General features: G+C 43.4%; 1 protein-coding gene across 3 annotated transcripts in view; it reads left to right on the top strand.

Moving 5' to 3' along the window:
• The first annotated feature begins 422 nt into the window (after positions 1 to 422).
• The window catches only part of LOC121863575 (lachesin-like), a 50,871-nt gene continuing 23,980 nt past the window's right edge, over positions 423 to 27,313 (top strand). The window contains exons 1-3 of one of the 3 annotated variants that reach the window (XM_042362289.1): positions 423 to 564; positions 997 to 1,256; positions 19,585 to 19,688. The gene's annotated coding sequence lies outside the window, so the exon portion shown is untranslated. Of the gene's footprint in view, positions 565 to 959; positions 1,257 to 19,584; positions 19,689 to 27,313 lie in introns of all 3 variants that reach the window. The other 2 variants (XM_042362288.1, XM_042362290.1) reach the window with 2 other exon arrangements.

Raw genomic sequence — 27,313 nt, 5'->3', positions numbered from 1 at the left:
ACAACAGGAAAAACACTGGCCAGAGTAAGGAGGTGCGGGACACCGCAGGGAAAGGGACCGGGGAAAGGGGTTCCAGCCCACAGGTGGGGAGATAGATCAGCGGGGAGGAGGAGCTGCAGCATAAGGCGCATCAGAAGTGAGCAGGGAGGTGGCGCAGGAGGCGGGGCACACATCATAAATCACACGTTTCGCGAGACCTTGCTTGAAAAGGCCCTCTTGATACTGCTGCTTCCTGGCCACATCGCCTTAGTTTTCAGTCCAGAATGACCACCATAGCTGCCTCTCTCTCTACCATGGAGCTTGTATGTGTTCCTGGGGTCATATGGAAGGGTTCGTGAACATTGCAATAGCAGAAGAAGGCAACGCGAATGGGCGGGCCTAGAATGAGTGTGGGAAGTGGTGGTAGGCGGGGCGCCCGCCCATGTGAGTCAGTCGCGCGCTAACCCTGGGTGAGGACACACGCACTCCGCGTCGCCTTCCGCCGTGTTCGTCCTGCAAGCCTTGCTAAGGTCTCAAGTCAGAACCCGACAAGTAGTGTGGCTACGAGCTGCAGCCTGTCTCAGGGTGGGTCTTGGTCCAACATGTAAAATAACGCTCTTATAATTTACCTCAGTGGGGTAGGGGAGGTAAAATAAGCAGTTGTTGTTAAGTAATGAACATGGTCAGCATCCCGGTAACTTCTTAACACGTAGGATTTAACATTTTGAAGAATATTAATATAATAGTCATAAAGAAGTTAAGATTCGTTTAATCATATCAATGTAGCAGCTGGCATTTACAACAAGCTTTTAGTGTACGAGTCATTTTAACTTGGTGTGCCAGACGCGTGACACTGTGCAGGGACAGTCACAGTACTTCAGTGTTAGTTGATGGTTGTCAACAATGTCTTGATCTCATAGTTAGAATATCTCAACAACCACATTAACATGATAATAAACTGCGGGTCATGATTTATAAAGGCAGTTTAAGTAAGTGTTGCACGGGGCGGACCACCAGCTCTCGTAGGTACACTCATGAGGACATAAGCTTGATCGTCTCGCCGTGGTTTAACGCGTCGGTGAACTAAGGGGAGAACATAATAACTCAGTCATACACGCTGGACGCTGGGTCGGGGCGTCAGTCTGCAGCTGAGGTGGCCTGCAGGCAGCCCAGTGACAGGTGACGGTGGCCACACGTGATGACAATAACAGTGTGTGGGAGGGTCACCTGGTGTCTATAACACCACCGAGGCGGCAGGTGTCACATCACTATGTACGGTAAGTAAATGGTAAATATTCCTTGTAACACGTCGACCTTGATGCGATTTTGGATATATTAAGGTACTCGTGTTGGCGTCTTAGATTATAGGTAAAATATAAGTCAGTCACGTGAAATCATTCCTGAGTATTAATTACTGGAACACCGCCAGTCGACGAGTGTTATGTGGTGACACGAGTGGCGTTATATTATGTAATAAGTGATCGTTATAAGTGAATATTCAGTTACTCTATGTGACTTATATAAACAGTGAAGGGTCTGCGACGTGCATGGCCTGGTCAGTGGTTCATTAACAAATGGTGAACGCGGGAGGAGGGAGGAGATGGGCGTGTGCGGCCGGCGGCGGTGAGGAAGAAGTCGCTCTGCCTCCCGCCAGCTGTGAGGCTCCACCATACATCACAACCTATTTCTGCCTCAGCTACTCCACGTTCCTACCTTAAGTAAAGAGTCTCGACATAAAGCTCTACAGTTGTTGCTACAACTGAGAACACAAACCAGAATAAGGTGTTTCTGAAGTAGTAAAGTCAGCATTAGTACAGAGGCCCACGTGTGACTAAGATACAATAAGCGGAGCTGGTCCAGGGGTAATTCAGTCAGTGATCAATAATGTGTGTGTGTCATAGCCCGGGAGGCAGGTGGGCTGGTGCACCTGGCGCGTGGCGAGGGACCTCAATGCTGCCAGCGTTATCCTACCGTAAATACCAAGTGCGCCAGCCTTCCTCCTCGCTCTCTAGGGTCGCACTGCGTCTCACTACTTGTCCCTTCACTGTTACATTCACCGCTGCCAACGTTTCCATCAACCCGGCGATTGTGTCACTTATTAATAAGTATAAATAATTATCAATTAATTTGTATTTTGTTCTTTGTATTGGTGTGTGTGTGTGTGTGTGTGTGTGTGTGTGTGTGTGTGTGTGTGTGCATTAAAACCACAATTCAACAATTTGGAGACTGAAATAAAGAACTAATTATACATTGTAGAAATATAGTATAAGGTATGACAAAGTGGGCAGGTGGGTAGCAGGTATACTACTGGAATATTTTCGTGTGTTGATGTATAAAAACGATAAACACACACACACACACACACACACACACACACACACACACACACACACACACACACACACACACACCTGCAGCAAAGTAAGGTGTACCACGAGGCGGGCTGGCACAGTGTCAAGGTGCCACTAATCGGGTCGATATACTGTATAAATGGCACCATATCTTTAGACAATCCTCAGTGCCAGATAACTCAACACAAAACGAATACAACAATACACTTACAAACGCCTTATAAGTACAAAGACAGCCTTAAGTAGAGAGTTCATGGTCACACTAGGTAGCATCGCGGTTCACTTATTTACTTAAAGAGTTTAAAACAGTATAAAAGTATAAGAAAGTATAAGTTGTAGAAGCCTCAGACACACAGCAGCCGTCCCTCACTGTTGATTTACGGAATAAGTACAAAAATACACAAATTCGCGTTTTAATAAAGACAAACAAAAACAATCAAGCGTTTTAATGAGGACAAATAAACACAGTAATGTGTTTTAATAAGGACAAGCAAAAACAATCAAGCGTTTTAATATGGACAAATAAAAACAATCATGCGTTTTAATGAGGACAAACAAATACAATAATGCGTTTTAATAAGACAAAAAAAAAACACTCACCCGTTTTAATATGTATAAGCAAACAAAAAAACAAGAGATTCGAGGAGTATATGGTGAAAGAGTAACATATAAATAAACTTTTATATTTAATAAGTCTCGCTAAAACTATACACACCTAACCTAACCTAACCTAACCTAACCTAACCCCCCAAAAATATTCAAAATAACCTTAACCTCACCAAACACAACCATAGTAACCTTAATCTATTCATAACTTAATTTAATTGAATATTAACCAAATTTAACCAAAACTTGGCCGAATTTAACCTTAACCTAATATCAAGCTATAATTTAACCTTAGCCTGATATAACTCATAACCTAATTTAACCGTTAACCTAATTCAACCTTAACCTAATTTAATCTTGATTTTAGTATACGTGAGGGTTAAATAAAGAGGAGGGAGAGAGACGACACAAACAATAACAGGAAAACAGAGGACAGGTAACCATGCTTTACCTGTATATGAGCGGTGGGCCACATAGGGGTCTGAACAATAATATCTGGAGAAGCTGTGGAACGTCGTCTTGAGAGGCTGTAGAATGCCAAATTGCGAAGTTGTAATGCACCAAATTGAGAGGTTATATCGCGCTAAATTGCGAGGTTGTGACGTGCCAACTTCAGAGGCTGTATCACGCCAACTTCAGAGGCTGTATCACGCCAACTTCAGAGGCTGTATCACGCTAACTTCAGAGGCTGTATCACGCCAACTTCAGAGGCTGTATCACGCCAGCTTCAGAGGCTGTATCACGCCAACTTCAGAGGCTGTATCACGCCAACTTCAGAGGCTGTATCACGCCAATTTCAGAGGCTGTATCACGCCAACTTCAGAGGCTGTACCACGCAAAGACTGAGAGACTGTAGCGCGCCAACTTCAGAGGTTGTATCACGTCAACTTGAGAAGCTGTGTAAGACCAAATTTGAGAGGCTGTGCCGAACCAATATTGACTTGTATAGCACTCGAAATGTGGCTGTTTATTACCTAAAAATACACACACAAAATCGGGTTACGGAGACGAGAAGGAAGAAGAATACCAGATATAAAGAAGAATTATATAAACGAAGAAGAGAAATAACCAAATGGAAAATGATAATCGATAATAAGAAAAATACGAGTTAAAACAAGAAGAAAAGGTGCTGTAACTGCGGAGAATGAAGACCCTCTAGCCGCCGACCCCGACAACAGTGAAACAAAAGAATAACTATAATATATACATTAAAACACCAAACCATCTATTATTATTCCTAACTAGGGTCACAATTGTCTATTTTATAATCAAATAATTAATAAGTAATTATTTATAACTACATTCATCTATGATTTGAATTTTATCATTATGTTGATAAAAACAAATTATCCGGGGAGAACAAATGAGGTTATAAAAGCGTAATGAAGGAAAGTTATCACCATAAACCTGATATAAAGATGGTCTGGTTTGATCTTTTTATTCATTATACGGTTACACTTTCATCGCTGTAACGTAACGCCTCCCACTCTGCAACACCCTCCACTCTGCAACGCCTCCCACTCTGTAACGTCTCCCACGCTGTCACACTTTCCACGGTATTAGTGTCTTGTAAGCCAAATTGATATTTTAGAGGCGCGGCAAATGTGTGTGTGTGTAAGTGTGTGTGTGTGTGTGTGTGTGTGTGTGTGTGTGTGTGTCGAGTGACAGTCAGAATTGGCAGATTTTCAACGTATTAGTTGTGTGTTCGCGCTTTGGTTTGTGTGGGAGGGATTCTGGGATATGTGGGAGGCATCTGGGATATATAGGAGGCATCTGGGATATATAGGAGGCATCTGTGATTGGTGGGAGGCATCTGTGATACGTGGGAGGGTTTTGAGATATGCGGGAGGCATCTGGGATACGTAGGAGGGTTCTGTGATATGTGGGATGCATCTGGGATATGTGGGAGGATTCTGGGTTATGTGGGAGGGTTCTGGGATATGTAGGAGGCATCTGGGATATGTAGGAGGGTTCTGTGATATTTGGGAGGCATCTGGGATATGTGGGAGGATTCTGGGTTATGTGGGAGGGTTCTGGGATATGTAGGAGGGTTCTGGGATATGTAGGAGGGTTCTGGGATATGTGGGAGGCATCTGGGATATGTGGGAGGATTCTGGGTTATGTGGGAGGGTTCTGGGATATGTAGGAGGCATCTGGGATATGTGGGAGGATTCTGGGGTTATGTGGGAGGGTTCTGTGATATGTGGGAGGCATCTGGGATATGTAGGAGGCATCTGGGATATGTTGGAGGATTCTGGGTTATGTGGGAGGGTTCTGTGATATGTGGGAGGATTCTGTGATATGTAGGAGGGTTCTGGGTTATGTAGGAGGGTTCTGGGATATGTGGGAGGATCTGGAATATGTGAGAGGATTCTGGGTTATGTGGGAGGGGTCTGGGATACGTAGGAGGGTTCTGGGATATGTGGGAGGATTCTGTGATATGCAGGAGGGTTCTGTGAAATGTGGGAGGCATCTGGGATATGTGGGAGGATTCTGTGATATGTGGGAGAATTCTGTGATATGTAGGAGGGTTCTGGGATATGTGGGAGGATTCTGGGTTATGTGCAGGAGGGTTCTGGGATATGTGGGGGTTCTGCTGATATGTGAGGGTTCTGTGATATGTAGGAGAGATTCTGATTCTGATATGGTGGGAGGATTCTGTGATATGTAGAGGTTCTGGGACTGTAGGAGGGTTCTGGGGAGTGAGGGTTCTGGGATATGTAGGAGGGTTCTGGGATTCTTGTTCAGGAGGGTTCCTGGGATGTATGGGAGGAGGGTTCAGGATATTTGGGAGGATTCTTATTTATGTGGGGGTTCTGGGATATGTAGGAGGGTTCTGGGATATGTAGGAGGATTCTGTGATATGTGGGAGGGTTCTGGGATATGTAGGAGGATTCTGTGATATGTGGGAAGATTCTTTGATATGTGGGAGGATTCTGTGATATGTAGGAGGGTTCTGGGATATGTAGGAGGGTTCTGGGATATGTAGGAGGGTTCTGGGATATGTAGGAGGGTTCTGGGATATGTAGGACGCTTGTATATTAAACACTTAATACGAGTACAGTATATCATGTTGACTTTCTCGTATCCTCATTATATCATGGCATTCTCCTCTGTTTCCCTCCTCCTCAACTTATATATATTTCCTGTTACACGCTCGATAATATCCCGATTTCCCACACTTCGTTCATTGTAATCGGGTATTGTAATCGGTTTGAAGGTGAGTCCAAACAGCGGCGTCTGGTAACAATATCTTAAGGGTGGTGGTGGTGGTAGTCACTGTGAGAAGGTGGTATGTTAGTGTACTCCTGAGCTGAATTTCAGTGTTTAACCTTTTTTTTTTTGGTATTTACTAATAATTGGGCAGGTAAAATGGCTTCCAGATGGGTTTATAGAAAAGCCATATCCCAATCCCTAGCTTTTAATGACAAGGCTCAAAGGTTTGCGTTTTATGAATGTTTCCCCGTTCTACGTTATCGTTCATCGAAGCGGTGATTATGGAAACATATTCGTTTTACGTATTCAGTAAAGATATGATAAATGTGGTGAGTATGTGGATATTATTTCAGTTCATATTCTTTATATTCGATACTCATTTCAGCTGAAGATAATTAATGAATAATCCCTGAGAGATAATCTGCTGTTATATTTCGTTTGAAAATATAAGAAAAATTTTAACTGCAATTTTATCTTACAATAATCTTATGAAAAATTGTTTTAGTGTTTAATAATTTCTGTTAATATTTCACAAAATTATGTTCCACGTGATTGAAAGTTTCTGGACATTGTGACATCATTTATTTGAGCGATTGTACAGTCCACTTTGCTAGTGCATTACACTGGGGGTCGTCAGGTTTTGTGCAGTGTGGGAGCCCTGTGTTTGTTTACATTCGACAAAAGAAAACTCGCAATAACAAACACACAATGAAATCAAAGAAAAACAATATTAAAACAAAATATCTCAATGTAATGACTTATGGAATGTTTATATGACGATCACCTGTAAACGAAACAGTGAAGGTCTCTGTACATTGTAACAACCTCGTCTTCGTCTGTATTCTTGCTAAGGGTAATAACTCAGCCATGACAGTAAGAGTTAAATACTAAAGTTTCTATTGTCTATTGTTCTTCACAGTGTGTCATCCAATTACCAATGTTTTTACACCTGTATATAAACACCAGGTAAGTCATCCATAAACACACCTGTCTAAGTTTCCAACTCACACTACTGCCCTACCTCACACTACTGCCCTACCTCACACTTCAGCCCTACCTCACACTACTGCCCTACCTCCACCACTACTACTGCCCTACACTCCACACTCTACTGCCCTACCTGCCACCTCACACTACGCCCTACACTCACCTGCCCCTGCCTACCTCACACTACTGCTCTACCACACACACCCCTACCTCACACTACTACCTACACTCACACTACTCTCCCACTGCCCCTACCTCCACTACTGCCCTACTACCTGCACACTACCTACATACCTACTTTTCACTGCCCTACCTCACACTCCCCTTTACTGCCCCACATCACACTACCCCTACTCCCACACACACTACTGCCCTACATCACACTACTGCCCCTACCTCACTTCAGCCTCTACCTCCACCACTGCCCTACATCTCACTACTGCCCTACCTCCCACTTACTGCTCTACCACACTACTGCCCCACCTGCCCACTGCTCACACACTGTGCCCTACACATCACACTACTGCCCTACACACACTACTGCCCTACCTCACACTCTGCTCTACCTCACACTACTGCCCTACATCACACTACTGCCCTACCTCCCACACCTACTGCCCCTACTGTCTACTACTGCCCTACCACACTGCCTACCTCTGCTGTCCTACCCTACCTCACACTGCCTACCTGTCCTACCTCACACTACTGCCCTACCTCACACTCCACTACCCTACTGCCCACACCTACTCCCTACCCCACTACTGCCCTACCTCCCTGTACCTCCTACTGCACCTCACACTACTGCCCCCTCACCTACCACACACTTGCCTACAACCACCTCCACCTCTGCCCTACCTCACACTCCCCTACTGTACCTCACACTACTGCCCTACCCACACTACTACTGCCCTACCTCCCACACTGCCCTACCTCACACTACTGCCCTACCACACACTACAGCCCTACCTCACACTACTGCCCTGCTGCCCTGCCTCCAACTACTACCACACACTACTGCCCTACACACACCTACCTGCCCTACCTCACACTACTGCCCTACCTCTGCTACCCCACACCTGCCTCCTACCACACTACTGCTCCTACACACTGCCCTACCTCACACTGCTGCCCCTACCTCACACTGCTACCTCACACCTGCTGCCCCTACACTCACACTGCTGCCCTTCTTGCTGCCCTACCTCCACACTGCTGCCCTACTTGCTGCCCTACCTCCACTGCTGCCCTACTACACTGCCCCTTTCTCCTTCACACTGCTGCCCTACCTCCTGCGCCTTCTTGCCTCTCTCTCTCTCAACTCACCCTCTCCATCTTCTCTTCCCCTCAGGCGCCACTCTCCACCTCTCCCTCCCTCCCTCCTTCCTTCCTTCCTACTCTCTCTCTCTTTCTCTCTCTCTCTCTCTCTCTCCTTTCCACAGTATTTCCTCTCCTCCCTCTTCCCCTATTACCCATAACACCTCCCCCTTTCTCTCTCCCCCTCTCTCTTCCTCGTCCCCCTCCCACACATAGCTTCTCTCTCCTCCCCTCTCTCCATCCATCCGTTCCTCCCTCCTACCCACAGTACCCCTATCCCTTTCAACTCCCTTCATCCTCCCTTCCCTTCCTTCATCCCTCCCTCCCTTTTTCCTTCCTTACACCTGCATCTTACACCTGCAACATCTATAACACACCTGGAATATTGCCACACATCTGCAACACTTCCATCTAAGATCTGTTATATATGGAACCTCTATTTAATGGACTATATAGAAGAGAGTCTTAAATAAAAATCCGTTATATACGAAACCTTCATTTAACGGACTACACTCATTATATCGGGACCTAATAGATGTAGATTCCACTGTACTGATGTTTTTGTGCTGTGTCCCTCATCTAATAGGGTCAATGAGCAGCCTTCAACAACAACAATAATACGAGTTTACAAAGATATTACCTCTGTTGTTGTCTCTGATGTATACTGAATTAATGCATCAATAGTTTAAGATCTTCACGTAATGTTTGCCTATTTCTACATGAAGCAACTTTAAAAAATCAAAAGAAATTCTATATTTTCACTCCTTAAGAACCCTGTTGTTTGTGTCTACATTTGTGCTTCAACAAGTAAGATCTATAACCACGTATTTTAAGTAGATCTTTAGCTTTTACACAATAACAATAATCAAGTAAGGTGTTACGTGATAAATAAATTGCAATGTAAAATATGATACGACAGTAGTTATGTTGCAATGGTGTGTATATATGTTGTATTGGTATACGAGTATATATTACAGTATAATTTTTTTTAATAAGAAATAGGTTGCAATGGGGAAAAATGGAAAAAAGTATGTTGCATTGAAAAACAGAATGTAATTGGAGAGAATAAATCGCAATGAGAATTTAGTTCGATGGAAGAAAGTATATTGCAAAGGGATTTTGATTTAGAAAAATACAAAATATGTTGCAATGGAAACACATGGCAGGAGTTGCATCATAAATATCACTTCCTCCTCTGCAACAAATAATGCACACACTGGCTTACAAAAATTCTTGCAACCAACTTCTATAATTTTTTGCAAGAATAAAGTTATGTTGCAATGACAAGAAATTACACATGATTCTATATTCAAGACATTTACGCGACTCTCTTCCCTATAATGTTTTGATAGAATCCACGTGAATGCGGGTATGACGTGCGTTGATTGGTGCTTCCTCACTATGGCGTCAGCTGGTGTTTCTTACATGCGTAATTAGACTTCCAGAAAAAAGTTTAAGCTAATAGTGAGGTGGGTAATAGCTGACGTCATGATGTTGAGAGCCAATCAAGGTGGATGAGGCCACAGAGGTGAGGTGGGTAATAGCTGACGTCATGATGTTGAGAGCCAATCAAGGTGGATGAGGCCACAGAGGTGAGGTGGGTAATAGCTGACGTCATGATGTTGAGAGCCAATCAAGGTGGATGAGGCCACAGAGGTGAGGTGGGTAATAGCTGACGTCATGATGTTGAGAGCCAATCAAGGTGGATGAGGCCACAGAGGTGAGGTGGGTAATAGCTGACGTCATGATGTTGAGAGCCAATCAGAGTGGAAGAGGCACTAATAATGATGTGGGTAATAGCTGACGTCATGATGTTGAGAGCCAATCAAAGTGATTGATGCCACAGTGGTGGGGTCAGATGTCGTTGACATCTCATGGTGTTGAGGCGTAGTCAAAAGTGGCTGAGCCACAGTGGTGAGTGGTAACCAGGTTTGACGTCATGATGTTGAGAGCCAATCAAAGTGGGTGAGGCCACAATGGTGAGGTGGTATATAGTTGACATCATGATGTTGAAAGACAGTCAGAGTGAGGCCCTAATAGTGAGCCGAGTAATAGCTGACGCCATGATGTTAAGAGCCAATCAGAGTGGATGAGGCCCGTATCAGCGTGGATTTTATGAATTTGCTTCCGGGAGACTATCAAGAAGCCTTAGAAAGGAGATAGAGTGTATTGAACCCTGACAAGTGGGTTTGTGGTGTCCTAATGTGATTTATATTATGATGTGTGGGAGAGATGACCATCCTACCACACCACAACCACACCCTTACCACACCCCTACCACACCTCTACCACTGTAAGTCTTATTTGTTTATATATGTATAGATGTTTAATACGATGTGTCTATATACTGTACACACACATATTCAGACACACTATTAAGGTTTCCTATACACACATATAGACACATTGCTAACACCCACACACCCACACACACACGCACACACACACACACACACACACACTATTAACATCTATACACACAAACTATAAACGACCTTCCCTTAAAATAGGACCTAGTAATTATCTTGAGCCTTTACCACCTCCACTGTCATAAGTTTGTTGACATAAATCTGATAACATACTCGAAGGACCTCGTGGGGGAGATAGGAACCGTGTGGGGGAGATAGGAGCCGTGTGGGAGAGATAGGAACTGTGTGGGGGAGATAGGAACCGTGTGGGGAGATAGGAACCGTGTGTGGGAGATAAGACTGCTGTGGGGAGATAGGAACCGTGTGGGAGATAAAGGAGCACAACTATTGGGAGATAGGAACCGTGTGGGGAGGATTAGGAACCGTGTGGGAGATATGTGAACTGTGTGGGGGGGAGATAGGAACCGTGTGGAGATGGGAACTGCATGGGGGAATGGGAACTGCATGGGGGAGATAGGAACCGTGTGGGAGGAGATAGGAACTGTGTGGGGAGATAGGAGCAAGTGTGGGGAGGAGATAGGAACTGTGTGGGGAGATGGGAACCGTGTGGGGAGATAGGAACCGTGTGGGAGAGATATGAACTGTGTGGGAGATAGGAACCGTGTGGGGAGATAGGAACCGCGTGAGGAGATAGGAACCGCGTGAGGAGATAGGAACCGTGTGAGGGTCGGAACCGTGTGGGGAGATAGGAACTGCATGGGGAGATAGGAACCGTGTGGGGGAGATAGGAACTGTGAGGGAGATAGGAACCGTGTGGGGGAGATAGGAACTGTGAGGGAGATAGGAACCGTGTGGGGGAGCCATCTTGTCTTGGGTGAGTGTGTTTCGCGACCGGAGTAATTCTTAAAGGAGTGAATTTGCTTGCTTGAAGATTTTGTTAGATTGTGAAGGGTTATGATGAGGGTATGAGGTGGGTATGAGGGGTTATGAGGTGTAACGATAGGGGTATGTGGTCCTGATAGCTTGGGGTTAATTTATGATAACTAAAATCTAATTTTTTTTCACCAATGTTCTTAAGGCGTTCGGGGATATAAAACGTGTTCGATTAAAGTGAACGTCTATACAATTTATACAATTACAAATAAAAAAAGAAAAATTATTTCCTAATTATCTACTTCAATGTACAAATGACCAGGATTATTTACGAGACTAAATAATGACCATAAATTTTTGGCTCGTAACCCCTATTTGTTATGATTATTATTACGAATTATTATAACCTGTCGTGTTATTTCTTAAACGATTACTTGACCAAAATAAGACGATTATATTATCTGGTTTTGTTTACAATTTGTTTATCATAATTTAGCGTTTTGTTTTTTGTTTGAATATATTTTAACTTTTGTTTAATTTTTTTATTTTGAGATTTTATTTTCTTCTACTCCTGTTTTGTGTTTTTTTGTTTTTTTTTGGTGGTATTATTTTTTCTGTCTTCTGTTTCTTGTTAGTCATTTTCTCTTTTTTATTTTCCCCTTCACATTTTTCCTTTATTTTGTTTACATTTTTTGCTTATTTTTCCTTGTCCTTATTTCCACCTTCTGTCCTTATTTCCACCTTCTGTCCTTATTTCCACTTTCTCTGTCATTTTTCTCCCCATTGTCTTCTCTTTCTTCCGCTCTCCTCTAATTCTCCTTCTCCTCCTTCCTCTCTATATTCATCAACTTCATCATTTACCAGGTTAGGCACTAAGCAGGTAACCTTCACTAATGAGTCTATGGTCACCTGTATACTATAGGTGCCCCTCCCCCCTCTCGTTTCCTAATTCATTTATACTTATGAGCCATGATGGAGGACCCGCTTCGTTATAACTAAATGCCTTTTTTGGAGGGGCATTAAGGGACTTGTGTTCCCTCCCACATTGATTCCTGTTCCCTCCCATGTTAACAGAAGGGTAATAAGTGGCCTCTGTTCCCTCCCACATTGATTCCTGTTCCCTCCCATGTTAACAGAAGGGTAATAAGTGGCCTCTGTTCCCTCCCACATTGATTCCTGTTCCCTCCCATGTTAACAGAAGGGTAATAAGTGGCCTCTGTTCCCTCCCACATTGATTCCTGTTCCCTCCCAAGTTAACAGAAGGGTAATAAATAGCCTCTGTTCCCTCCCACATTGATTCCTGTTCCCTCCCATGTTAACAGAAGGGTAATAAGTGGCCTCTGTTCCCTCCCACATTGATTCCTGTTCCCTCCCAAGTTAACAGAAGGGTAATAAATAGCTTGTGTTCCCTCCCACATTAAAACCAAAGATATCCAATGAGGTTTTCTGCATTAAATGGCTCGAAATCCTACGTATTTCAGTAAGGACAAGGTGTACGTATCTCAGTAAGGACAGTGTGTATGTATCTCAACAAGAACAAGTTGTACACAGATTCACATAAACTTGAGTACAGATATGGAGGAAAATGGAGGCGAAATTGTCCTAAGACTTTACCGTAACTACAAGTGACTTAAGATTTCATGTTACTACGAAGTTTTTTCTGAATCGAGTGTATTACATTTTTACCCTTTTAAGTTCCCGTCAGAGAGAGAGAGAGAGAGAGAGAGGGTTCCTACGGTTGATTGGTGAGTTTGTGGCGGGAGGAGTGTGGTAAGCCCCGCCCCCCGCCACTCCCACATCATGACGCTCCGCCCACCTTTATGGACCCACAGCTGTTCCTCCACTCACAGTCCCTGGAATATGTGGGGGTTTGGTGGGGAGGTGAGGGGGAGCAGTGTCGGGAGGTGGGGCAGTGTGGGGAGGTGTTGCAATTATTGTTGGGGAGGTCCGGCTGTCATGGGATGGGAAGGAGAGGCTGTCATAGGTTGGGGAGGTGCGGCTGTCATGGGATGGGGAGGAGATGCTGTTATAGGTAGGGAGGAGGAAGGACAGTATAGGGGGAAGCGGCTGTCATGGGATGGGGAGGTGCAGCCGTCATAGATTGGGAGGTGGGGTTGTCATTGATAGGGAGGTGCGGCTGTCATAGATGGGAAGATGACAGTGTTAGGTTAGGTTAGCATATAAAATTTTTCTTACACTTACACTAAGAAAAAAAATCATGCACTTTATGGAGGTGAGAAAACGCTTTCAATCGGCAACTAAATGAAGTTCAAATCTTTACTTAAGAGTCGAGCATAACAAGATGTGATATTCTATTCCAAATTAGAAGAAAAACTACCTACGAATCCTTGAAAATCTGGATTCACTAAAGAACATATTTAAAAATCCGGGTTACCTATATCTGTGTGTGTGTGTGTGTGTGTGTGTGTGTGTGTACAAACAAACAAACAGCCACACACACACACACACACACACACACGAACATGATCCCCACTTTGCTATCAATAAATTTTCTACAACTTTTTAATCTTATATTGAGAAATAAATATAAATTATACCTTTGTAATCCTGACCTGCTTTTACTTGGTGTAATTCCCGTACTAATTATAATTACCTTTCATCTGTGTTATATTTATTGAGGTGAAATATATTATTATTATTATTATTATTATTATTATTATTATTATTATTATTATTTTTATTTTTATTATTATTTTTATTTTTATTATTGTTTGTGTTGTTATTATTGTTATTGTTTTTATTATTATTATTATTAGTAGTAGTAGTAATAGTACTAGTAAAAGTAATCGTCGTAATAGTAGTAGTAAAAGTAATTGTAGTAATAGTAGTAGTAGTGCACTGAACGTGTTCTATAGGAGTACACATTACTATAGGTACGTTCACTATAGACGTATAAGTTCTAATAACCTAGGCACGTTCACTTTACGTTCACAATAGGTGCAAACGTTCTTAAATCACTTGACGCGTTCACTTTACGTTCACTATAGGAGCATACATTCCTATAACCCTTGGCACGTTCACTATAGGAGCATACATTCCTATAACCCTTGGCACGTTCACTATAGGCGTACACGTTCCTATAACACTCGACACATTCACTCTTACGTTCCAATAGGATTTTCAAACTACACTCAATACGTTCCTCATAAAAGTACATAATACAGTGAAGTTATGTAATGTAAACAATCTTACGTTCCCTCTGTAAGACTCCGCTGTAACGCTCACTGAATAAACTACAGTCAGAAAAGTGTATAACGGTACATCATTCATTCAAGCTGAGGTGTTTGTCCGGTCGTAAATTTATTCTGCATGTAAAATGAATATCGTGTGAGAGAGAGAGAGAGAGAGAGAGAGAGAGAGAGAGAGAGAGAGAGAGAGAGAGAGAGAGAGAGAATGTGGAACAGAGATATAATTTACGTTGCAGAAAGACACAGACAGACACCATATACCTCACTCACCATACTTCCCTACACCCCTCTACACTGTACACAACACATTCTCACTATAACACTCACTCATAACTGCCTCACGGTATGAAACATGAACAAGACATTAACAATAAATAAAAGTTTTACTGTGAGTGTTTTTAATTCAATGGTGGTTTTAGTCGTGACAAAATTATTAGCGTTGTAACTTTAGTCTGGGAGGGATGATATAATGGTAGTTGTGTCAGTCTCGTGGTGGGAAAGGTGTTAATTATGATCAGGTAAACACACACACACACACACACACACACACACACACACCTCTCTCTCATTTGTTTTCTTCGAGCTCTTATATTTTCTTCGTTTTTTCCGTCCCTCTTATTCTTCGTCTGTCTGTACTTCCTCCTTCTCTTTCTCCTCCTCCTTCTCACACGGACAAGTAGGTCGGTAGGTAAGTAGGTAGGTAGGTAGACAGGTAGGTAGGTAAGTAGGTAAACAGGTGGGTAGGTAGGTAGACAGGTAGGTAGGTAGGTAGGTAGGTAAGTAGGCAGGTAGGTAAATAGGTAAACAGGTAGGTAGGTAGGTAGACAGGTAGGTAGGTAGACAGGTAGGTAGGTAGGTAGGTAGGTAGGTAGGTAGGCTTACATCACCTTTCTCTTTCTCTCTCATCATACCTTTAACCTCACCCTGGCCTCTACCTCCTCTTTTTTCCTCCTCATTCCTCCTCCTCTTCCCCCTTTACCCCTTCTTATTCCTCCTCTTCTTCCATTTATTCTCCTTCTCCTCTTCTTCCACCTTATCCCCTTCCTCGTCCCCCTTCCACCATTTTCCCTCTCCTCCACCTCCACCTCCCCACACGGACAGGTAGGTAGGTAGGCAGGCAGGTAGGCAGGTAATACATCACCTTTGTCGCCTGAGACTAAAACCTCCACCTGCCTGTTCCTGACGTCTTAATTACCACTCTTATTCTCAGTCCTTCCTTGTCAGATTTTCGTGACGAGGATCTTATTTTTGTTCCTTCCTCAACACACTTTTTTTTTTTTACCTTCTTGTTCTGTGTTTTTGTCGCTGGACTGAGTTGTGGGGAGTTAAGACCAGCTGCCAGGGGGGTGAGAGAGAGACGGGGGAGGAAAGAATGGTTGGAAGGGGAGATTGGGGAGAGTTTGGTGGAAAGGGGAGACTGGAGGAAGATAATGGTGGAAGGGGGAGATGGGGAGAAGGTATTTGAGGGGAGAAGTGTGGGGTGGCCAGGTGGGAGGATGGCTTAGCTACAGCTTTGGCTACACTGACTGGGGGGTGAGGGCCACAGCTTTGGCTACACTAGCTGGGGGTGAGGGCCACAGATATGGCCACACTGGCCTCGTCTGGCTGACAGATTGTAATTTCTTTCTTTAACGGCCCAGTGTACCCAGTGCGTCCCCGCGTGTGTGTGTGTGTGTGTGTGTGTGTGTGTGTGTGTGTGTGTGTGTGTGTGTGTGTGTGTGTCCTCTTTTAGCTCTTACTTGCATTTTCTCAATAAGTAAGTTAATTGGCAATATATATCACGTGATCAAAATTCATTTAAAATAACACTTGTATTTCAAAATCAAATCCAAGGTCATGTTTTATTTACATCTATGGTTCAGAAATATTACTGGTTTTTTTCCTAGACCACACAACGACGGTCTTATAAAACCTCAAGCAACGCACCGGAAGTAAAATTTTAATACAGGGAAATATATATCCTGGAAAAAAAATCCTTAAACGCTTGGTCAGTGTCTTGGGGTGGGAGGAAGGGGCATGAAGGGGAAAGATGAGGGGGGGGGTAATGAGGGGTGAGAGTGAGGGGTGGGGTGAGGGGATGGGACCTGACCCTCGTTTGTTACAGAGACGCGATAGCCAAAGGGATTTACACATGACGGAGAATCGATCGAAGATGAACACCCCCCCCTCCCCACTCCCTCACCACCACCGACGTCTACACGCGTGACCACTACCTCAGGAGAACACAGCCTCTCCAAAAAAATCTTAATATTGATCCCTGTGACAAGATTACAGAATTTGTGAATGTTTATTTTTTCAGTTTATTTTAGCAATAGTACTAGAAACACGAGCTAAAAATACCATTGTATGTTTGAAATGGTCTCTCCAGATTGGTGTTCAGATGTGTACAAAATCACCGCTCCAGAATTAAGGTCTTGTGAAGGGAAGATTGTGGGTGAAGCTCTTGAATCATGACCCACCCACAGGAGCTTGGTGTTGTTGTGGGTGTTTTAGTAAGGAGCTGAGTTAAAACCTTGATGATAAGACTTGGGTTAACGCTTAATAAGACTTGGGTTAACGCTTAATAAGACTTGGGTTAACGCTTAATAAGACTTCTTCAGTTAATGCTTAAAGACCCCGTGACATCAAGACCTTTTCAATAAAATGTTAACACCGAGTATCTATACACACAGGGTAGGGTAGGCTGAGTACACACGGTCGGTGGTACTCACTACACAGAGTACACAGAGCCGGAAGAACACACACACACACACACACACACACACACACACACACTAAAAGATGCCTCAAGATTATAGTTTCTCTTCAGTCCGGAAGTTGATGAGTTAAAAGGAAGGGTAATCGTGATCTCTCTCTCTCTCTCTCTCTCTCTCTCTCTCTCTCTCTCTCTCTCTCTCTCTCTCCAGAACTGTAAACCAAACTCTAACTTATTCTCACCAAAAATAAAACAATTTTCTCCTTGGCCAACAGCCGACACATTATTGTTTTTACCGTTTTTGACACGTTTCCTTCAGAGACAGACAGACAGACAGACAAACAGACGGACCTCTGGCTTACAACTCCAGGTCATAAATTTTATTGTAATATGATTTCAGTAATTTAAGAAAAAGATTGTGTTTGATAACCACTTAACTAGTTACTCTGTCTATCTGTCTGCCTGTCTATCTGTCTGTCTGTCTGTATCTTTCTTTATTTTTTCTCTGTCCGTCTGTCTGCCTGTCTGTCTCTCTCTCTTTCTGCCCTATGTCGTTGTCTGTCTTTCTGTCTGTCTGTCTGTCTGTCTGTCTCTCTCTCTCTCTTTCTGCCCTATGTCTTTGTCTGTCTTTCTGTCTGTCTGTCTGTCTGTCTTTCTGTCTGTCTGTCTGTCTGTCTGTCTCTACTAACAAAATATATCTCCCTAAATTAAGGTAGAAAATTACTTTAAAAAACTCCCTCTACCTGAAGTTAACCATTCACGTCCATTCCCACAAATTTTCACTTACGAGAAAAAAATCATCGTAGGGTTTAGTTCTGTGTGAGAATCATAAATTATTTCTTTTTTAGCCAGAATTATACAACAAATATTTTTACATGAATAATGTCACCCAGAATATGTTCGTTTCAGTGTGTGTGTGTGTGTGTGTGTGTGTGTAAGAGAATACTAACTCCCTTTTAACATTTTATTTCGTGTTTATAATTTACAAAATGCAGACACTTGTAACTTGATGACAAAATACAAATAGAATAATTTATGCTATAATCATTTTTATACTTTTTATATATTAACCAAGTTGGTATATTTTTTTGTCTAACGATATATATATATTTTTTCCTGTGTATGAGAGAGAGAGAGAGAGAGAGAGAGAGAGAGAGAGAGAGAGAGAGAGAGAGAGAGAGAGAGATAATTATTCAGTAAGTATGTGAGTTTTTTGAGGCCTATAAAGAGACAGAGAGACAGGCAGACAGACAGAGACCATAACCCCCACCCCCACCGTTGTGTACCAGTGGTTCGGCCCGGCCCACCCATCCAGGTTCACATTACAGCGCCAAAAAACTGGGATAGTTAGAACTGTTTTGTGGTAATGCTGCATCACTGTGACCAAATTCTCGTCCTCAATTCACATATATTCCAGTTTTTTTTCCAGTTTTTTTTTCGACTCGCTCAAATATCACCGATACAACGATGAATTTCCAAACCTCTTTTTTTTCAGAGTTTTCATATGACGGATCCCTTAGTATACGTGATGTTTGATGTAAGTAGGATTTAATGGGATGAATAGTTAACGTAAGTAGGATTTAATGGGAGGAATAGTTAACGTAAGTAGGATTTAATGAGAGGAATAGTTATCGAAAGTAGGATTTAATGGGAGGAATATTTAACGTAAGTAGTATTTATTGTCAGGTATCCTTAACTTAAACAGTAATTATTGTCAGGAATGGTTAACGCAAGCAGTATTTAATGCAAGAAATATTTAAATATCGCTTACATTAAGTCATTGTACTGAAGGGGTTAAGTCATTGTACTGAAGGGGTTAAGTCATTGTACTGAAGGGGTTAAGTCATTGTACTGAAGGGGTTAAGTCATTGTACTGAAGGGGTTAAGTCATTGTACTCAAGGGGTTAAAAACATAACTAACGAAAATTAAACCCTTTATCTAATGTGCAATACGTTCTAATTTTGTTTATTTTCTCTCTTCTTCACAGATCCAAGCGTTTGAAAGAACGGATCGCTGTCTTTAGTTCCCGCCAACTTTTATGAAAACAACAACAACAACAACAACAACAAAAACAGAGGCATAACTGAAATTGTGAGTATGATATAAAAAAATAATTAATAAATGCAGCGTCATTAAGTAATTACCAGCATCACCACTACCACCTTCATCACCATTATCGTCACTATCACCACTACTACCATCACCACCACTACTACCACCACCACTACTACCACCACCACTACTACCACCACCACTACTACCACCACCACTACTACCACCGCCACCACCATTAGTCACAACCTGACACTAATTTAATCTTCCAAAAAATTAATGAATGCGTTTGCTTAAGGTGACGTGTATCTAATGAGCCATTATTAATTAGACTTTTTCTTATTAAGAAAAATATTGAGAGATATTATATATATATGGGACAAATTATGAGAAATAAGACCGTAACTATGTATTATTACTATTACTACTATTACTACTTAATAAAAAAATAATAATAATAAAAAAACACACACACACACACACACACACACACACACACACACACACACACCTACCTCACCATCACAACAGCACCATCCTCACCATTACACCACCATCACCACCACATCATCACTACTACATAACTACAGCGGTCAGTTTCATGTATTATTCGTCAGGACAGCCGTCACTTGTGTTCACTAAATGACTCACACCAACTTCAACTCGAATACTGTATTGTGTAACCTGACCTGACCTGAGCCTTGACCAGGGGAGAGGTGAGGGAGAGAGGTGAGGGAGGGAAGGAGGGTGGAAGGGAGGGAGAGAAGGAGGAAGGGAGGGAAGTAAGGGAGTGATGGAGGGAGGGTAAGGACGTGGGTGCTGACCTCCACAGTATTATGATAACCCACAAGAGCAGTGATTAAGGCTTCCCTCTGTATCTACTGCCAATAACGCCCCTTCCTTCCCTCCCTCCCTCCCTCCCTCCCTCCCTCCCTCCCTCCTTTCCTCTATTCCTCCCTCCCGCCATCCTTCCCACCCAGGTCTGTCTGTGTCTCTATTTTTACTGTCCATCACATTCTTTCCGTCCATCCCTCTCTCCCAAGTCCTTCTGTCTCTCTGTCTGTCTGTCTCCTCACTCACAGGAAGATCAAAGGAAACAGAGAACGCGATAGCAATATGCGGAAAGAAGAAACATGGATGCTAAGACGGATAACTTGTCTAGGATAACACACATGGATATTTGTACCCCAACTCTTAGTGTAAATGGATATCCTACGTAACTGATTCGATGTTAAAGACATTATTATAGAAAACGGGAATTGGGAGATTGTCCAAAGAGATCATATGATTCAGTAGAGGTTGTTAGAGGGGGAGTGGGGAGAGAGGGGAGAGGGGAGAGAGGAGAGAAAGAGAGAGGGGACAGAGGGGATAGAGAGGGATAGAGTGGGGAGAGAGGGGAGAGGGGAGAGAGGAGAGAAAGAGAGAGGAGAGGATAGAAGGATAGAGTGAGGTAATGAGATTTATAAGGATAGACTCTTATAAAAAACAACTCCAACTCCTGCCAGACACACAGTGAAGGGAGGTACTCGTCAACTCGCCCCAGGCCAGCATATACCACTCGCTGACCTTACCTTCGTCAGTATAAGTAAATTACAGAAAAAAAAAAAATTACCTTAATCACCATCGGTCTCATTCCCCGGAAGTAATCACGGGTCTGACCAACACAACAATCAGGCGGACATGAAAGCAGAAGGCAACAGACCATCTCGAGTCACTGATTTTGGCTGTCAAGGAATATTGATCTTTGATACAATGGAGAAATTCTCTGACAAAGAAAACGAATCATAATTTAAATGGAATACTTAGATAAATAGAGAGATAAAAGGGATGATATACAAAGGAATTGGAATAATAAAGGAGAATAACTTAGTAAATTAGAAAATAGAAATGTATGTTTAGTAAAGAAAAGAAGAATGAAAGTTAGGGAATAATCTGAGTTTTTACTACAAAGGAACAATCAATAGGCTTATAAGAGGCCTAGAAAACCACACACAGTTAATAGGCTTCAACACACACACACACACACACACACACACACACACATCATCAAGTCCCTGAGCATAATGTGGGCCTTTATTATAGGTACGGGACTCAGGTAAACAACAGGTGAGGTTTAATGTTGTGTCGCGTACCTGGTTGATTATGACACAGGTGACGGTCTCCTTGATTACCCAGGTGTGAGGAACGGGATGAGGGGATGAGGGGGTGAGAAGGGTGAGGGGTGAGAGGTTACTGGGGTGAGGGAAGTGAGAGATCAACGTTACCAAATACAAGTACAGATTTGGGTATAAAACAGAGGTACAGTAATTCCCACTCGGTAACACTATCATCAACAGCTGTAGACTGGAGAGAGAGAGAGAGAGAGAGAGAGAGAGAGAGAGAGAGAGAGAGCAAACCCAACCGGAACTTAATGAAATTCAGTAACAATGAAATCATTTGTGCCAATTGCCGGGTACATTTGCTTAAAGGACTTTGTTAATAGGCGACTGTATGTAGGCGGAGGTCGTGTGTGTGTGTGTGTGTGTGTGTGTGTGTGTCTGTGTTGCTGCTAAGTTGTAGGTGGATGACTGCACTACACTGCACTACACTACACTACACTACACTACACACACACACACACACACACACACACACACACACACGACAGCTTCTCAAAAACTCAGGACTGGGACAGACGCGAGACATTTGCAAACCAAAGCACCTGAGAGGTAAAATGACATTACGATATGCATTATACATAGGAGGAAATATCAGGAGTGTCAGGAGAAAGTGTCAGGAGTGTCAGCAGAGGAGGGACTGACTTTAGATATCACTCTACGATATTAGCAATGTAGGGGAGTCAGGACGTCAGCAGATATGTAGGAAGAAGAGTCAGCCGTAGAGAGGACGTCAGCAGATATGTAGTAGGAAGTGTCAGCTGTAGAGAGAAGGAAGTCAGCACACACACACTACATAATGTTTACACCAACCAATTTCTCTCGTTCCTGCTTTGTGTTTATAAGGCACCGAAGCCCATATCGAGCCTATAGTGATTTCTGATATAGGCAACGCTCCTAATAACTATCGACAACTTAAAGAATTTCTATAATATTTAGGTTACGTTAAATTAGCCTTAGGGTGTTTAATTATCAGGTGAAACAAGCTGTGGCTTTGTCTAATCTTCACGTGGTCTGAATTTCCTCACCATTATCCCTCACATTTCTTTCAGCTCGGCCACTTAACTCAGTGAATGGAGAGACACGGAAGACGCCACACAGAAACACCTGTTCTCTCTTAGTCCTTACACCTCCTGCCAGGGGAATACCTGTGCAGATGTTTCCCTCTTCTCATTCTACCTTCACATATACACAGACACACACACACACACACACACACACACACACACACACACACACACACACACACACACATACTTGACGTTTACTAATTAATGTTTCTTTTTGTGTGTAGAAGTGAGGGTAAATCTCCCTTGTGTACAGTCAGTCGCTTTCACCTGTTCACCCTTCCTGTGTCACAATGGGGAAGAGGGGTAGAGGAAGAGGAGGGGGGGGGGGAAGAGGAGGAGGAGGGAGAGGAGGAGAAAGAAAGAGAAAGGAGGGGTAGGGGAAGGGGGAGGAAGAGGAAGAGGGGGAGGAAGAAGAGAAGGGAAAGTGTTGAAAGAGAGAAAGAAAAGGTAGGAAGAGGGGAGGAAGGGGAAAAGAGAAGGAGAAGAAGAAAAGGAAAAACAACTTAAAGCACATACTGTACACTACCTCACCTCCCCCTCCTCTCACCCCCTTCTCACCTCCTCCCCTCACCCCTCTCTTCATTCACCCTCCCTCTCTTCACCCCTTTTACTATCACTTTCGTCACTAATATTCGAGAGAGAGAGAGAGAGAGAGAGAGAGAGAGAGAGAGAGAGAGAGAGAGAGAGAGAGAGAGAGATTAATAAGATTTTACCTGTTTATCTATAGTCAAGATCACAGGTCAAAGGTTAGATTTTATGTCTTAATTAAAGGAAGGGTTACCAGGTAGAGGGTAGTCATACACCTGGCAGCGGCGAGAAGGTAAAAAAAAATTCTCTCAGGGTGTCAGTCAGTCAGTCAGTTATTTCCCCAGGTCAGGATTTAATTAACTTACCTAACAATAAGTAAATAATTTCGTCGACGATTTATTGCTATTAAACACTGTAGAGGCTGTCTGTTCTGATAGGCTGACCATGTACACATTCTAACGTACATGGCGTTGTGTTTACATAATGTACTGACCATGTACACATTTCTAACCTACACAGTGTTGTGTTTACATGAGATACTGACCATGTACACATTTCTAACCTACACAGTGTTGTGTTTACATGAGATACTGACCATGTACACATTTTTAACCTACATAGTGTTGTGTTTACATGAGATACTGACCATGTACACATTTCTAACCTACATAGTGTTGTGTTTACATGATATAATGACCATGTACACATTTCTAACGTACATAAAGCTACGGTGATGTAAGAAACTGGCCGTGTAAATATTTATAACTTTTTATGGTCGAAGCAAAACTTTTTCGATCACGGGATTAGACCTCACGTGACCAGGGAGAGGAGGTGAGGGACAATGACTCCCTCACCTCCCTCACCTTAACGTATCAGAATAAACTAATGCTGATTATCTTAATTCTTATATGACCTGAACTGTAGATAAGGAGGAGTTATAGGTTGAGAATATATATAAAAGAGGAAGAGGAAGAGGAGAGAGGAGGAGGAGGAGGAGGAGGAGGAGGAGGAGGAGGAGGAGGAGGAGGAGAAGAAGAGGAGAAGGAGGAAGGGGCGTAGTCACAGTTCAGAGTACAATTTATAAACGGAGAGCAATATGGTGGTAGGAAGAATAAGAGGAGGAGGGAGGGAGGAGGAGGGAGGAGGAGGAGGAGGAGGGAGGAGGAGGAGGAGGAAGGAGAAGAAGGAGGAGAATCATAGTGGTGGGTGTGGGAGGAGGTGTGGGACAGGAAGAAGGTGTGGGAAAAGTAGGAAGAAAGAGGAGGAGGGAGGCGGAAGAGGAGGGGAGGAGGAGGAGGAGGAGGAGGAGGAGGAGAGGAGGAGGAGGAGCAGTATTGTGTGGCGTTAACATGTGCCTTGAACATGTAAGGTGATACTGTGGTCGTGGTGTGCCTGACTTACCTCACCCACTATACCTCACCTGAGAGAGAGAGAGACACACCACGACTCGGAACTATTTCACTGATGTCATCGCCCTGAGTAACAAAAGAACATCACAAAGCGCAACACCTTCACCACCCACCCACCCACCCACCCAGCACCACCCAACCCACTCACCTACCCCACCCACCCACCTTCCTCTTCAAACTCCCTCAAGTGTAAAATGCAAAACACAATATAATCACCTCTGCCTATTGATTTATTGGCGCTATCACAAACATACAGACAGACATTTGAAGATAAAAGGTTAGAGTCGATATTTCTTTAATCAAACTCGTAGGAGACAAGAAAATACACACCTGAAGATAATCAGAACTTTGTCAGGTGTAAATGAGAAGTATCACTCACCTGTGTTTTACCTGATGAGCAGAAAGGTCAGAGCTGGAAGGGGGTCTGTTCAACACTGATATTCACACAGACAGACAGACAGACAGACAGACAGACAGACAAAATTGCATACAAACTTCAGTGTAATCAGATACATTTATTCCCCTCCCCTCCCCATACTTCACACCTCCTCAACCCCTCCCCCCCCACCCACCCCACTCCGATCCCCCCACTACACCCCCTCTCATCCCCCTCATTTACATGGCGGGCGGCAAAATTTACCCTGAGTATCATTTTGAGAATCGTGAGGCAGCTGCTGTTGTCTACGTCATTGGTTTGAACATTGTATCAGTTAGGTAAAGAAAAAGCTAGAGCAGTATTACATAGCACCATAACTCTCTATCACCTACACCACTATAAATATCGACACCTCATGAAGACTGCGCCATTATGATCCTTATTCTCCTTGGGTCTTAAGGTAGATTTTTCTCTTTATGTTTTGCTCCTGACATAAACGACCTATATTACCCTCTCAGCTAATGGCGTAAATGAAATAGTCTTATAGTGGGGCTTATTATCTAGTGTGGGGGGAAGGGGGAGGGGGCGGAGGAGTACATCTTAATGGTAGGTGTTCATAAAGATGATAAGTGTGTATTCTCTACCCCCACCTCCACACCCAGTACCTCCTCCTCCTCCTCCTTCACTTGATCCTTCTTCACCTCCTCCTCTCTTCCTCAGCTTCTTGTCTCCTCATCTTCCTCCTGCTCCTCCTTCTCAACCACCTACAACCCCTGAAAGAAACTGGGTTGGATCTTGCCTGGCCTGCTGGGGGGAAAGACTGCCTGGCTGGTTGGGTGGGATGGCTTTGCTGGCTGGCTGGCTGGGTGGGTGGCTGGCTGGGTGGGTGGGTGGCTGGCTGGCTCGCTACACACTCCCTCACCCCCCCCACCACCTCCTTAACACACAGTTGATATATGTTATTGTTGTTGCCCAGAAGTTATCGCCTGCAAGCTGCTTCTCACATTATTGACCAGCACTCATTATACAGCCTCTGGTAGACCTCAGCCATAACATCTTTTAAAAGGTTGAAAAAAAAAAATATAATGTTTTCAAGAATGTTTTTATTTTTAGTTGAGATGAATTACTTTTTATAATATTAACGATGTTTCAGTATGTTTTAGTGGTTGGTTAGTAAATAATATTGTTAAAAATTAGATAGATGATGATGATGACACCCCCCCCCCACACACACACACGAGAGGGTGGGGGAGAATGATAACAGTGAGAGACCTAAAATATTAAAGCTACCTGCCCCGTCTGCCAGGTGAAGGGTTATCTTTATCTGCCATACACAACACAACACAACACAGCACAACACAACACAACACAACACAACAACAACTTCTATCACCTCATAACCTAAACATTCATAACAAACCTTCAACTTAGAGAGAGTCACTGGTGTTATGTTGTGCTGTGTTATGCTGTGCTGTGCTGTGTTGTGCTGTGCTGTGCTGTGCTGTGTTGTTACTGTCATTAAGGACGAAGATTGATAATTTCACAAGGTCATTACTAATTATAGGTTGTATGAGATGAATGTTGAATGTGATGTTGGTGAATGTTTATTTATATTCAGTAGTAGTTGTTATTTGTGGAGTATTAATGTTGAAGTGTTTGTATAGTGTTTACTAAAGATATGGATGCCATGATACTTCCTCCCTGGCCACCTCTCCTCTCTGGCCACCTCTCCTCCCTGGCCACCTCTCCTCCCTGGCCACCTCTCCACCCTGGCCACCTCTCCACCCTGGCCACCTCTCCTCCCTGGCCACCTCTTCTCTCATTTTCCCTCCTCCCTGGCCACCTCTCCTCTCTGGCCACCTCTCCTCCCTGGCCACCTCTCCTCCCTGGCCACCTCTCCACCCTGGCCACCTCTCCACCCTGGCCACCTCTCCTCCCTGGCCACCTCTTCTCTCTGGCCACCTCTCCTCCCCTCTGTGACACATTTACTTAAAACCGCTTCCCTACAGTGACAATGACACCCAATTCACAAGTTAAGGCCTTATACGGTTGTTAATCTGATGGTGACGTTAGTATCTGTGACAAGAGAAATTGGTGACCTGGTAACAACTATTGAACGAGTTAC

This window comes from Homarus americanus, unplaced genomic scaffold (assembly GCF_018991925.1).
Source record: "Homarus americanus isolate GMGI-L3 unplaced genomic scaffold, GMGI_Hamer_2.0 scaffold41366, whole genome shotgun sequence".
NCBI lineage: Eukaryota > Metazoa > Arthropoda > Malacostraca > Decapoda > Nephropidae > Homarus > Homarus americanus.
This window is presented reverse-complemented; position numbering and strand designations above follow the sequence as displayed.